The sequence below is a fragment of the Coregonus clupeaformis genome, unplaced genomic scaffold, assembly GCF_020615455.1.
Source record: "Coregonus clupeaformis isolate EN_2021a unplaced genomic scaffold, ASM2061545v1 scaf1353, whole genome shotgun sequence".
NCBI lineage: Eukaryota > Metazoa > Chordata > Actinopteri > Salmoniformes > Salmonidae > Coregonus > Coregonus clupeaformis.
The window spans coordinates 41,953-56,353 of NW_025534807.1; the positions used below are offsets into that span (position 1 = coordinate 41,953).

General features: G+C 42.8%; 1 pseudogene; it reads right to left on the reverse strand.

Moving 5' to 3' along the window:
* LOC123486922 overlaps window positions 1-14,401 on the reverse strand; it is a 115,911-nt pseudogene that overhangs the window by 38,819 nt on the left and 62,691 nt on the right.

Here is a 14,401-nt window from a genome sequence, read left to right on the forward strand (position 1 = left end):
GTAAGAAGCATCTCAAGGTCTGGAGTGGCCTAGCCAGTCTCCAGACCTGAACCCAATAGAAAATCTTTGGAGGGAGCTGAAAGTCCGTATTGCCCAGCGACAGCCCCCGAAACCCTGAAGGATCTGGAGAAGGTCTGTATGGAGGAGTGGGCCAAAATCCCTGCTGCAGTGTGTGCAAACCTGGTCAAGACCTACAGGAAACATCATGATCTCTGTAATTGCAAACAAGGGTTTCTGTACCAAATATTAAGTTCTGCTTTTCTGATGTATCAAATACTTATGTCATGCAATAAAATGCAAATTAATTACTTAAAAATCATACAATGTGATTTTCTGGATTTTCGTTTTAAATTCCGTCTCTCACAGTTGAAGTGTGCCTATGATAAAAATTACAGACCTCTACATACTTTGCAAGTAGAAAAAGTGTATCAAATACTTGTTCTCCCCACTGTAGGTGTGTTCCTTTTTGTCCAGGTGGGAAAAGGGCAGTGTGGAGTGCGGGTGAGGTTGCATCATCTGTGTATCTGTTGGGGCGTATGCGGGTGGGTGGGTCTAGGGTTTCCGGGATGATGGTGTTGATGTGAGCCATGACCACCCCTTCAAACACTTTGGCCGCGCGAGTGCTTCGTGGCGGTAGTCATTTGGGCAGGTTACCTTCGCTTTATTGGACAAAGGGACTATGGTGGTCTTTGAAACATGTAGGTATTACACACTTGGTCAGGGGAAAGGTTGAAAATGTCAGTGAAGACGCTTGCTAGTTGGTCGCGCATGCTCTGAGTCACGTCCTGGATCTGGCACCAAGCTTGTGAATGTTGACCTGTTTTCTTGCTCACATCGGCTACAAGCAGCGTGATCGTCGAGGAGCAGCTGGTGCTCTCATGCATGCTTAGTGTTGCTTGCTCGAGGCAAAGCATAGCGTCGTAGGTCGCGTTGGGCATCGCGGTGTTTCCATTTGTATCGTGTGTTTGCGAGCCCTGCCACATTCGGCGAGCGTCAGACCGGTGTAGTCGGAAATCTTAGTCCTGTATTGGCGCTTTGCCTGTTTGATGGTTCGTCGGAGGGCATAGCGGGATTTCTTATAAGTGTCTGGATTAGTGTCCGCTCCTTGGCGGCAGCTCTAGCCTTTGGCTCGGTCGCGGATGTTGCCTGTAATCCATGGCCTTCCTGGTTGGGACATATGTAAGTGCGGTCACTGTGAGCGTCGTCTCGTGCACTTATTGATTAAGCGGTGGCTGATGTGGTAAACTCTCAATGCCATTGGATGAATCCCAGAACATATTCCAGTCTGTGCTAGCAAAACAGTCCTGTGGCGTAGCATCTGTGTCATCTGACCGCTCTATTGAGAGTCACTGGTACTTCCTGCTTTAGTTTTTGCTTTTAAGCCCAGGAATCAGCAGGATAGAATTATGGTTAGATTTTCCAAAAGAAGGGCGAGAGAGCTTTGTGCGGCGTCTCTGTGTGTGGAGTAAAGTCGGTTTGTGGTGGTAAATGAGACGGCTATGAAAAATATGATGAAAACTCTTGGTAGATAGTGTGGTCTACAGCTTATCACTTGAGTCTCTTTATGTAGTGTTGTGGCGTGTCTCTTTATGTAGTGTTGTAGTGTTCTCTTTATGTAGTGTTGTGGTGTCTGTTTTGGCTTCTTTTTCGTGTTGTGATCTCTCTTTATGTAGTGTTGTGGTGTCTCTCTTTATGTAGTGTTGTGGTGTCTCTCTTTATGTAGTGTTGTGGTGTCTCTCTTTATGTAGTGTTGTGGTGTCTCTCTTTATGTAGTGTTGTGGGTCTCTCTTTATGTAGTGTTGGTGGTGTCTCTCTTTTTGTAGTGTTGTGGCGTCTCTCTTTATGTAGTGTTGTGGGTCTCTTTATGTAGTGTTGTGGTGTCTCTCTTTATGTAGTGTTGTGGTGTCTCTCTTTATGTAGTGTTGTGGTGTCTCTCTTTCTGTAGTGTTGTGGGGTCTCTCTTTATGTAGTGTTGTGGTGTCTCTTTATGTAGTGTTGTTGGTGTCTCTTTATGTAGTGTTGTGCCGTCTCTCTTTATGTAGTGTTGTGGCGTTCTCTCTTTATGTAGTGTTGTGGTGTCTCTTTTTATGTAGTGTTGTGGAGTCTCTCTTTGTGTAGTGTTGTGGTGTCTCTCTTTATGTCAGTGTTGTGGTGTCTCTCTTTATGTAGTGTTGTAGTGTCTCTCTTTATGTAGTGTTGTGGCGTGTCTCTCTTTATGTAGTGTTGTGGTGTCTCTCTTTATGTAGTGTTGTGGTGTCTCTCTTTATGTAGTGTTGTGGCGTCTCTCTCTTTATGTAGTGTTGTGGTGTCTCTCTTTATGTTGGTGTTGTCTCTCTTTTGTAGTGTTGTGGTGTCTCTCTTTATGTAGTGTTGTGGCGTCTCTCTTTATGTAGTGTTGTGGTGTCTCTCTTTATGTAGTGTTGTGCGTCTCTATGTAGTGTTGTGGCGTCTCTCTTTATGTAGTGTTGTGAGCGTCTCTCTTTATGTAGTGTTGTGGCGTCTCTCTTTATGTAGTGTTGTGGCGTCTCTCTTTATGTAGGTTGTGGTGTCTCTCTTTATGTAGTGTTGTGGTGTCTCTCTTTATGTAGTGTTGTGGTGTCTCTCTTTGTGTGGTGTTGTGGTGTCTCTCTTTATGTAGTGTTGTTGAGTCTCTCTTTATGTAGTGTTGTGGTGTCTCTCTTTATGTAGTGTTGTGGTTGTTCTCTCTTTATGTAGTGTTGTGGTGTCTCTCTTTATGTGGTGTTGTGGTTGTCTCTCTTTATGTAGTGTTGTGGTGTCTCTCTTTTGTGGTGTTGTGGTGTCTCTCTTTATGTTAGGTTTGTGGTGTCTCTCTTTATGCTTAGTGTTGTGGTGTCTCTCTTTATGTAGTGTTGTGGTGTCTCTCTTTATGTGGTGTTGTGGCGTCTCTCTCTTTATGTAGTGTTGTGGCGTCTCTCTTTATATAGTGTTGTGGCGTCTCTCTTTATGTAGTGTTGTGGCGTTCTCTCTTTATGTAGTGTTGTGGCGTCTCTCTTTTGTAGTGTTGTGGTGTCTCTCTTTATGTAGTGTTGTGGTGTCTCTCTTTATGTAGTGTTGTGGTGTCTCTCTTTATGTAGTGTTGTGGTGTCTCTCTTTATGTAGTGTTGTGGTGTTCTCTCTTTATGCCTAGTGTTGTGGTGTCTCTCTTTATGTAGTGTTGTGGTGTCTCTCTTTATGTAGTGTTGTGCCGTCTCTCTTTATGTTAGTGTTGTGGCGTCTCTCTTTATGTAGTGTTGTGGCGTCTCTCTTTATGTAGTGTTGTGGTGTCTCTCTTTATGTAGTGTTGTGGTGTCTCTCTTTATGTAGTGTTGTGGGTCGTCTCTCTTTATTTGGTGTTGGCTGGTGTCTCTCTTTGTGTATTGTTGTGGTGTCTCTCTTTATGTAGTGTTGTGGTGTCTCTCTTTTATGTAGTGTTGTGTATAGTGTCTCTCTTTTGTAAGTGTTGTGGCGTCTCTCTTTATTTAGTGTTGTGGTGTCTCTCTTTATGTAGTGTTGTGGTGTCTCTCTTTATGTAGTGTTGTGGTGTCTCTCTTTATGTAGTGTTGTGGTGTCTCTCTTTATGTAGTGTTGTGGCGTCTCTCTTTATGTAGTGTTGTGGTGTCTCTCTTTTGTAGTGTTGTGGCGTCTCTCTTTTGTAGTGTTGTGGTGTCTCTCTTTATGTAGTGTTGTGGTGTCTCTCTTTATGTAGTGTTGTGGTGTCTCTCTTTGTGTAGTGTTGTGGTGTCTCTATGTAGTGTTGTGGTGTTCTCTCTTTATGTAGTGTTGTGGTGTCTCTCTTTATGTAGTGTTGTGGTGTCTCTCTTTCTGTAGTGTTGGTGGCGTCTCTCTTTATGCTTAGTGTTGTGGCGTCTCTCTTTATGTAGTGTTGTGGTGTCTCTCTTTATGTAGTGTTGTGGCGTCTCTCTTTATGTAGTGTTGTGGCGTCTCTCTTTATGTAGTGTTGTGGTGTCTCTCTTTATGTAGTGTTGTGGTGTCTCTCTTTATGTAGTGTTGTGGTGTCTCTCTTTATGTAGTGTTGTGGAGTCTCTCTCTTTATGTAGTGTTGTGGTGTCTCTCTTTTGTGGTGTTGTGGTGTCTCTCTTTATGTAGTGTTGTGGTGTCTCTCTTTATGTAGTGTTGTGGTCTCTCTTTATGTAGTGTTGTGTGTTTTGTCCTACATCTTTATTTTTATTCCCAGCCCCTGTCCGAAGGCCTTTTGCCTCTTGGTAGGCCGTCATTGTAAATACATTACATTTTTTAAATTTTAGTCATTTAGCAGACGCTCTTATCCAGGCGACATTACAGGAGCAATTGGGGTTAAGTGCCTTGCTCAGGGGCACAGACAGACTTTCACCTAGTCGGCTCAGTTAGAACCAGCACCTTTCGGTTACTGTGCCAGCGCTCTTAACTCCACTAACTACCTGAATGTGTTCCTAATTTTAAAAATAAATAAATAAACCTATCTCAACACATGACATACCAAAGACTATACCACTGTCACTATTCAGATGACTGTGAAAGTAGATGTCATGCTCAAACAGTGAATTCAACACAAATTCACCTTCCAGCAGACAAAAACCTAAAACACAAGGCCAAATATACACTGGAGTTGGTTACCAAGACGACATTGAATGTTCTGAGTGGTGAATCGGTTGAGAATCTATGGCAAGACCTGAAAATGGCTGTTTAGCAATGATCAACAACCAACTTGACAGAGCTTGAAGAATTTTAAAAAAGAACAATGTGCAAATATTTTACATTCCAGGTTTGCAACGCTCTTGGAGACTTCGCAGAAAGACTCCCAGATGTAATCGCTGCCGAAGGTGATTCTAGCATGTATTGACTCTCAGGGAGTGAATACTTATGTAAATGAGATATTTCAGTATTTCATATTCAATACATTTCCTAACATTTCTAAAAACGTGTTTTCACTTTGTCATTATGGGGTATTGTGTGTTTTCCCTTTGTCATTATGGGGTATTGTGTGTAGATGGGTGAGGAAAAAACATATATTTAATCCATTTTGAATTCAGGCTGCAACACAACATGTGGAATAAGTCAAGGGGTATGAATACTTTCCGAAGCCACTGTATGGCTCCTATAATCCATCCATCCATCTCCATCTATCTATCTACGGCATGGATCCACCCCTTGAGTGGGTTTCTAGTGTAGAGCTGAGAGGAAACTGCCATGCACGACTGTCCCATAGACCGCCTCACTAGCAGGAAGCTAGCATAGAGCTGTGTTCAACATGACGACATAGAGCTGTGTTCAACATGACGGCATAGAGCTGTGTTCAACATGGCGACATAGAGCTGTGTTCAACATGACGACATAGAGCTGTGTTCAACATGACGACATGAGCTGTGTTCAACATGACAGCATAGAGCTGTGTTCAACATGACGACATAGAGCTGTGTTCAACATGGCGACATAGAGCTGTGTTCAACATGGCGAGCGTAAGAGCTGGATTTCAACTTGTAATGTGCGCATAGGCTGTGGTTTCAACTTGACGACATAGAGCTGGCTGTTCAACATGACGACATAGAGCTGTGTTCAACATGACGGACATAGAGCTGTGTTCAACATGACGACATAGAGTGTGTTCAACATGCGACTAGAGCTGGTCAACATGGCGACATAAGGAGCTGTGTTCAACATGACGACATAGAGCTGTGTTCAACATGACGACATAGAGCTGTGTTCAACATGACGACATAGAGCTGTGTTCAACATGACGACAGAGCTGTATTCAACATGACCATAGAGCTGTGTTCAACATGACAGCATAGAGCTGTGTTCAACATGACGACATAGAGCTGTGTTCCATGACGAGCAGAGCTGTGTTCAACATTGGCTGACATAGAGCTGTGTTCAACATGACGACATAGAGCTGTGTTCAACATGACGACAGAGCTGTGTTCAACATGACGACATAGAGCTGTGTTCAACATGACACATAGAGCTGTGTTCAACATGACGACATAGAGCTGTGTTCAACATGACGACATAGAGCTGTGTTCAACATGACGACATAGAGCTGTGTTCAACATGACGACATAGAACTGTGTTCAATATGACAACAGCACAGAAACACTGTTGAATATGATATCCCATCCTTTATTTATATAGGCGCTACCACCGGTTACTCAACCCTGCACCTTAGAGACTGCTGTCCTACGTACATAGACATGGACTCACTGGTCACTTTAATAATGTTTACATACTGTTCTACTAATTTCATATGTATATACTGTATTCTACTCAATGCCACTCTGACATTGCTCATCCTAATATTTATATATTTCTTAATTCCATATACTACTGCACTGTTGGAGCTCGGAACACAAGCGTTTCGCTACACCTGCAAAAACATCTGCTAAATATGTGTATGTGACCAATCAAATGTGATTTGATTTATGCCAACCATATGTTACCATATAGTCTACTACACATACTGAAACACGTTGTCCAGGCGTGACCCTGGCGTGACCTGGCGTGACCCTGGACAACACCCGGTCGTTCTCCGCTAACATCAAGGCGGTGACCCGATCCTGTAGGTTCATGCTCTACAACATTCGCAGAGTACGACCCTGCCTCACACAGGAAGCGGCACAGGTCCTAATCCAGGCACTTGCCATCTCCTCGTCTGGATTACTGCAACTCGCTGTTGGCTGGGCTCCCTGCCTGTGCCAATAAACCCCTACAACTCATCCAGAACGCCGCAGCCCGTCTTGTGTTCAACCTTCCCAAGTTCTCTCACGTCACCCCCTCCTCCGCACACTCCACTGGCTTCCAGTTGAAGCTCGCATCTGCTACAAGACCATGGTGCTTGCCTATGGAGCAGTGAGGGGGAACGGCACCTCCGCACCTTCAGGCTCTGATCAGTCCCTACACCCAAACGAGGGCATTGCGTTCATCCACCTCTGGCCTGCTGGCCCCCCTACCTCTACGGAAGCACAGTTCCCGCTCAGCCCAGTCAAAACTGTTCGCTGCTCTGGCACCCCCAATGGTGGAACAAGCTCCCTCACGACGCCAGGACAGCTGGAGTCACTCACCACCTGAGACACTTGAAACCCTACACTCTTTAAGGAATACCTGGGATAGGATAAAGTAATCATTCTACCCCCCTTACCCCACCCCCAAAAATGGTAAAGTGGTTGTCCCACTGGCTATCATAAGGTGAATGCACCAATCTGTAAGTGGCTCTGGATAAGAGCGTCTGATAAATGATGAAAATGTAAAATGTAAATGTAAACACTGAGCTGTCTTCCTTTAGAAATATAGTCGGACACCCTGTGTGTGTTTACAGACAATGTCAGATAAAATAACCTAGCAGATTCAACTTGCACTAAATGTGATCTATGGTTGGTCAATGACTATAGTTTAGCATCATCACATGTGGAGGAAGCAACAAGCCCTGGGGGGCAAATCCACAATATAGACGATCATGCATTACCCTGGACTGGACAGGGCAGAACAGGAAGTGGAGCAGAGTAGAGCAGGGGCAGGAAGGGTACTTACCACATGGCAGCATGGTCATTGTAGTTATTCTGAGCAGAACCAGAACCACCCAAACAAATGAAACATGTCCAGAACAGAGAGAGAAAGTATGGTAACAATACATGGACAGGAAGGAAGATCAGAGACAGACCAAGCATGCTGGCAGAAGGAGTCAAATCAATAGAGAAATCATTATAGATATACATCACTGGAGAGGGAGACATTCCTTAAAAAACAACGTCTTAAAACGGAAACGGGAATAAAAAGCTGGAAATGATTCTATACAGGATAGGGAAGCAAGCAGCAGAGCAGTCCGCTAGAACAGGTCTGGTTTGGGGTTTCACAGCTTATGTCCTCTCTGTCTCTGTCTGTCTGTCTGTCTGTCTGTCTGTCTGTCTGTCTGTCTGTCTGTCTGTCTGTCTGTCTGTCTGTCTGTCTGTCTCCTCTAGCTACTTCCTGACCAGCTGGGATTGGATCTTTGGTCTGTTTCATTGCAGTTGTTCTCCCCCAGAAATAACCATGTATCATTCTCCCCAGTCACTATTCAGTCTAATGTTATGTCAAGTCAGAATCATAACCTAGAATGATCTAGTTGCTGAGGTTTTCTGTGGAACTAAAACAGAATGAAAATGGCACAGAAAATAAGCAGCAGCAGCAGCAGTACATAACTCCAACCCTGAATACACATTACTGCAGTACATAACTCCAACCCTGAATTCACATTACTGCAGTACATAACTCCAACCCTGAATACACATTACTGCAGTACATAACTCCAACCCTGAATACACATTACTGCAGTACATAACTCCAACCCTGAATACACATTACTGCAGTACATAACTCCAACCCTGAATACACATTACTGCAGTACATAACTCCCAACCCTGAATACACATTACTGCAGTATAACTCAACCCCGAATACACATTACTGCAGTACATAACTCCAACCCTGAATACACATTACTGCAGTACATAACTCCAACCCCTAATACACATTACTGCAGTACATAACTCCAACCCTGAATACACATTACTGCAGTACATAACTCCAACCCTGAATACACATTACTGCAGTCATAACTCCAACCCTGAATACACATTACTGCAGTACATAACTCAACACTGAATACACATTACTGCAGTACATAACTCGCAACCCTGAATACACATTACTGCAGTACATAACTCAACACTGAATACACATTACTGCAGTACATAACTACAAACACGAATACACATTACTGCAGTACATAACTCCAACACTGAATACACATTACTGCAGTACATAACTCCAACCACGAATACACATTACTGCAGTACATAACTCCAACCCTGAATACACATTACTGCAGTACATAACTCAACCCTGAATACACATTACTGCAGTACATAACTCCAACACTGAATACATATTACTGCAGTACATAACTCCAACACTGAATACACATTACTGCAGTACATAACTCCAACACTGAATACACATTACTATAGTACAAGAATAATACTTCAATAACAACAAATGACCACAATAATAATAACTCACAACAACAAAACTCCATCTCCCAGAGAGTTCCCCTGCCTGCGGGGGCGTGGCTAACTCACCGCAGGTGTGGTGAAGACCTGGAAGGTGCTGCGGAGGAAGTTAATGAGGTCCATAAGGTATCCACTGGCTGGCCGTCTGACTCTGGCATGCCCCAGTCATAGTCTGCCAGCTGGATAAACTCATCTATCTTCTGGTTCAGTTTGGTGTGAGATTCTCTCCCTCCGCTGCATGACGTGCATCCTGTTGAAGACAGGGAAGACCATGTCAACAACAACAACAACAACCGTGTCAATGGTACTCTGGTTCAGTTTGGTGTAGATCTCTCCCTCCGCTGCATGGCGTGCATCCTGTTGAGGACAGGGAAGACCATGTCCCAACAACAACAACAACCACCATGTCAATGGTACTCTGGTTCAGTTTGGTGTAGATCTCTCCCTCCGCTGCATGACGTGCATCCTGGATACAACAGACAGGGAAGACCATGTCAACAACAACAACAACAACCATGTCAATGGTACTCTGGTTCAGTTTGGTGTAGATATCTCCCTCCACTGCATGACGTGCATCCTGGATACAACAGCCAGGGAAGACCACCAACACGTTCCTACTGACTGAATGAGCTGAACGCCAGGTAAGACTACGCCAGGTAAGACTACCCAGGTAAGACTGCTAGGTAAGATACGCTAGGTAAGACTACGCCAGGTAAGACTACGCTAGGTAAGACTACGCCAGTGCACTCTGAGGTACCTGAAGCTCTGTAGAGTTTATGACAGTTCCAGGTGTAATTGCTGTTGTGTAAACACCTTTATTCCAGCAACAAGCATGTTCTGAGCCTGAGAGCATGTTCTGAGCCTGAGAGCATGTTCTGAGCCTGAGAGCATGTTCTGAGCCGGAGGCAACACAAGAGAAGACACTACGACTAATGAAACATCCCTTAAGTTTGTTTGTTTAATAGTTACATCAAGTTAGTCAAGTAGCCACACTGGTAGAGAATGCAGGTTGAAATGCGTCCCAAGGATTTCCAACAACACCTTAAAGGTAGAAAGGCCGTAGAGACGGGTGGTGTGTACGGTTAGTTAATGTATAGTTTCCATACCTTAAAGGTAGAAAGGCCATAGAGATGTGTGGTGTGTACGGTTAGTTAATGTATAGTTTCCATACCTTAAAAGGTAGAAAGGCCGTAGAGACGTGTGGTGTGCACGGTTAGTTAATGTATAGTTTCCATACCTTAAAGGTAGAAAGGCCATAGAGACGTGTGGTGTGCACGGTGTTAATGTATAGTTTCCATACCTTAAAGGTAGAAAGGCCATAGAGACGTGTGGTGTGCACGGTTAGTTAATGTATAGTTTCCATACCTTAAAAGGTAGAAAGGCCATAGAGACGTGTGGTGTGCACGGTTAGTTAATGTATAGTTTCCATACCTTAAAGGTAGAAAGGCCATAGAGACGTGTGGTGTGTACGTTAGTTAATGTATAGTTTCCATAGCAGGTAGAAAGGCCATAGAGACGTGTGGTGTGTACGGTTAGTTAATGTATAGTTTCCATACCTTAAAGGTAGAAAGGCCATAGAGACGTGGTGTGTACGGTTAGTTAATGTATAGTTTCCATACCTTAAGGTAGGAAAGGCCGTAGAGACGTGTGGTGTGTACCGTTGGGTTAATGTATAGTTTCCATACCTTAAAGGTAGAAAGGCCATAGAGACGTGTGGTGTGCACGTTAGTTAATGTATAGTTTCCATACCTTAAAGGTAGAAAGGCCGTGAGACGTGTGGTGTGACGGTTAGTTAATGTATAGTTTCCATACCTTAAAGGTAGAAAGGCCGTAGAGACGTGTGGTGTGCACGTTAGTTAATGTATAGTTTCCATACCTTAAAGGTAGAAAGGCCGTAGAGACGTGTGGTGTGCACGGTTAGTTAATGTATAGTTTCCATACCTTAAAGGTAGAAAGGCCATAGAGACGTGTGGTGTGCACGGTTAGTTAATGTATAGTTTCGATACCTTAAAGGTAGAAAGGCCGTAGAGACGTGTGGTGTGCACGTTAGTTAATGTTAGTTTCCATACCTTAAAGGTAGAAAGGCCGTAGAGACGTGTGGTGTGCACGGTTAATTAATGTATAGTTTCCATACCTTAAAGGTAGAAAGGCCATAGAGACGGGTGTGTACGGTTAGTTAATGTGTAGTTTCATACCTTAAAGGTAGAAAGGCCGTAGAGACGTGTGGTGTGTACGGTTGGTTAATGTATAGTTTCCATACCTTAAAGGTAGAAAGGCCGTAGAGACGTGTGGTGTGTGTACGGTTAGTTAATGTATAGTTTCCATACCTTAAAGGTAGAAAGGCCATAGAGACGTGTGGTGTGCACGGTTAGTTAATGTATAGTTTCCATACCTTAAAGGTAGAAAGGCCGTAGAGACGTGTGGTGTGCACGGTCTCAGGTGAGACCGTTGATGTTGGTGATGAAGTCCTCCAGGTATTTACAGGCCTGCTCCAGATGGGTTGTGTTGATGATGATCTGGACCAACTGGAATACAGAGAGAGAAGTAAATGGGACCACATTTTGCAGAACCAATTTTATTTGAGTAAACTTAAGTTTACACTTATTGTCACCCCAGAGCTAGTACTTGGTGGCACAGCCTTTGGCCAGGATATCAAGCAAATGCTTCCTCGTGTCATCAATGAGCTGCACCTTTCTACTGGTATTTTGTGCCACTCTTCAGCAGCAAACTGCTCTAAATATTCTATGTTTGAGGGTGCCCTCCATTAAATACTGGTTTTTAGATCTCGCCACAGGTTTTGTATGTGATTCAGATCTGGACACCTCGCTGGCCACTCCAGAACAGTCCAGCATTTCTTCTTAACCATTCCTGGCTGGTTTTTGATGTCCTGCTGTAAGACCCACAACCTTCAATGGAGACCCAGTTTTCGACACTGGGTTGAACATCGGACTCCTAAACAGCTGATATTGTGCTGAATTCATGAAGTCTTGCACTACGTTCAAGGCCCCCCCAGAACCAGAGGCGCAAAGCAACCACACAACATTATCAAACCTCCCCCATCTTTGATTGTAGGGGAGGTTATTATTTTCGTTGAACGCTTCATTTGGTCGTCAGTATAAACAGCGCTGATCTGTACTGCCAAATAGCTCTAATTTTGTTTCATTGCTCCACAGAACAATTACCCCAGGATGTATGCTTGTTTAGGTGGGTTTTTTTGAGAAGTTCAATCGGGCTTTTCTGTTGAAGGTTGTGGATCTTCTAGCAAGACAACAACCCCAAAGACACATAAAAAGCACCCTGGAATGGGTCAGGAAGAACCCCTGGACTGTTCTGGAGTGGCCAGTGAAGAGTCCAGATCTGAATCACATCCTAAACCTACTTGGCGAGATCTGGACTGTTCTGGAGTGGCCAGTGAAGAGTCCAGATCTGAATCACATATGGTGAGATGTGAAAACAGCAGTTGGTGGAGGCACCCTCAAACATAGAATATTTAGAACAGTTTGCTGCTGAAGAGTGGCACAAAATACCAGTAGAAAGGTGCAGCTCATTGGATGGCTACAGGAAGCATTTGTTCGGCAGTTATCCTGGCAAAAGGCTGTGCCACCAAGTACTAGCTCAGGGTGCCAATAATTCTGTCCAAGCCATGTCTTTATTTTCTAAAATAAAATTGTAAACTTAAGTTTGTTGAAAATCCAATAACAAGGGCGGAGACCAAAAGTGTTTTAAATTTAAATTTCAACTTATTTGACAAGAAATAGGGAATTATTTAGCAAAAGTGCAAGGGTCCCGCAGAACTGTAATGTATTGTGCACCTCAGTCAGTCCTATATGGGGTTTCTTGATGAGGTTCTGGAGACAGCCACCAGTGTCTCGTCAACAACAGGTTGGTGGATTTACAGACATGTCATCGATCTCCCATCCAGCTGGAAACACAACCAAAACAAAAATGATAACAGCATGATTAAAGAGAAGAACCACACAGCAAGATAAGCAAACTGACTGGAAGACAACTTTCCTTCACAGAAAGCTAATAACATTCTCTACACAATTACTAAGCAGATTGGAAATTAAAGATAAACATTTTTGCTTTATTATAGTATTATTATATTATTGATCGATTGACTATGACTTTCAGATCACCCAGCAGTGCTATTTGCAGAGTTAACGCCATTCCTGAACTTCGACCAAAAACAAAGATACATATGGACAGTACCAAAACAAATGATTTAATGATTCTGTCTCTTCGCAGCAAAATGGCAGAGAAAGATGGGTTGTCCTTCCCATCTATAACATTATTTTGGTTGCAAGAATTTTGTGGTAATAATTTAAATTGAAAAACTAAGTATTGAATCTGGCATTGTTTTGTGTATAGTTCATATACCATGTGCCATGGAATCGGTAATCAAAATCTCTTCCCAACTATTTAGCCCAATCTGCATGGGACAGCTGTCAATTCTTTGGTCCTTAAATGAAACTGGTATATTTTTTTAATTAATCACAATTTTCTTTTAACCAGTTTTGGTCTTTGATGCAGGGCCGACAGACAAGTTCCTTAATTTTTTCCCCTTCCACTTTTTTTTTTTTTTAGGGGGTAGATCAGCTTTAATATTGCAGATAGATTTGTAACTTCCATCAATGTAATTGTCTGCATCACTTCAATCCCCCCATTTATTTTCTTCTGCATATATATATATATATACACTCCAATTGGTATGGTGTGTCACGTTTCGTATGGTATGTATTCATTTGTGGATGTCCATCGTTCATTTCGTATGATATGTTACGAATTGTAATTAAGTACAATATTAATTCCAATTTGTTGTGGCTAACGTTAGTTATGTGGCTAATGTTAGCTAGGCTAGTATAGCTGTGCTAGTAAGAAACACTCCAACAACGCAACTGACCAATAGATTCAGGAAGAGCAGTAATGAGATTCGCATAGAAAGATTAGACCAGAGACCAAGATATAACGTTTAGAAGTGCTAATGCCGCCATGTTTATTTTATAATAAAATAAATTGTAGTTCAACAACAAAAAATATGCTATTCACAATAATAGTATTTCACAATAAATAAACTCACGGTTCAAATAATCATGGATCTATTTCATACCTCCGGTAAAAATCGGTTCTACCTTCTACAGTATCAATTACCACCAGTAAAGTTCAACTCAGAAAACAAAAAACACATTCAATATTTCCCCAAAGTAGCTAAAAAGTAGTGGTCTATTAGCTAGAAAGATAAAGGTATCTTGGCAGCGTAGAGAATATTTTGCTGTCGTAAAGCAAATTTTCTGCAATTCTATGCATTTTCATAGTAAGGCTAATGCTGTGTTCCTCTGCTCAAACATTATACCAAAATCAGT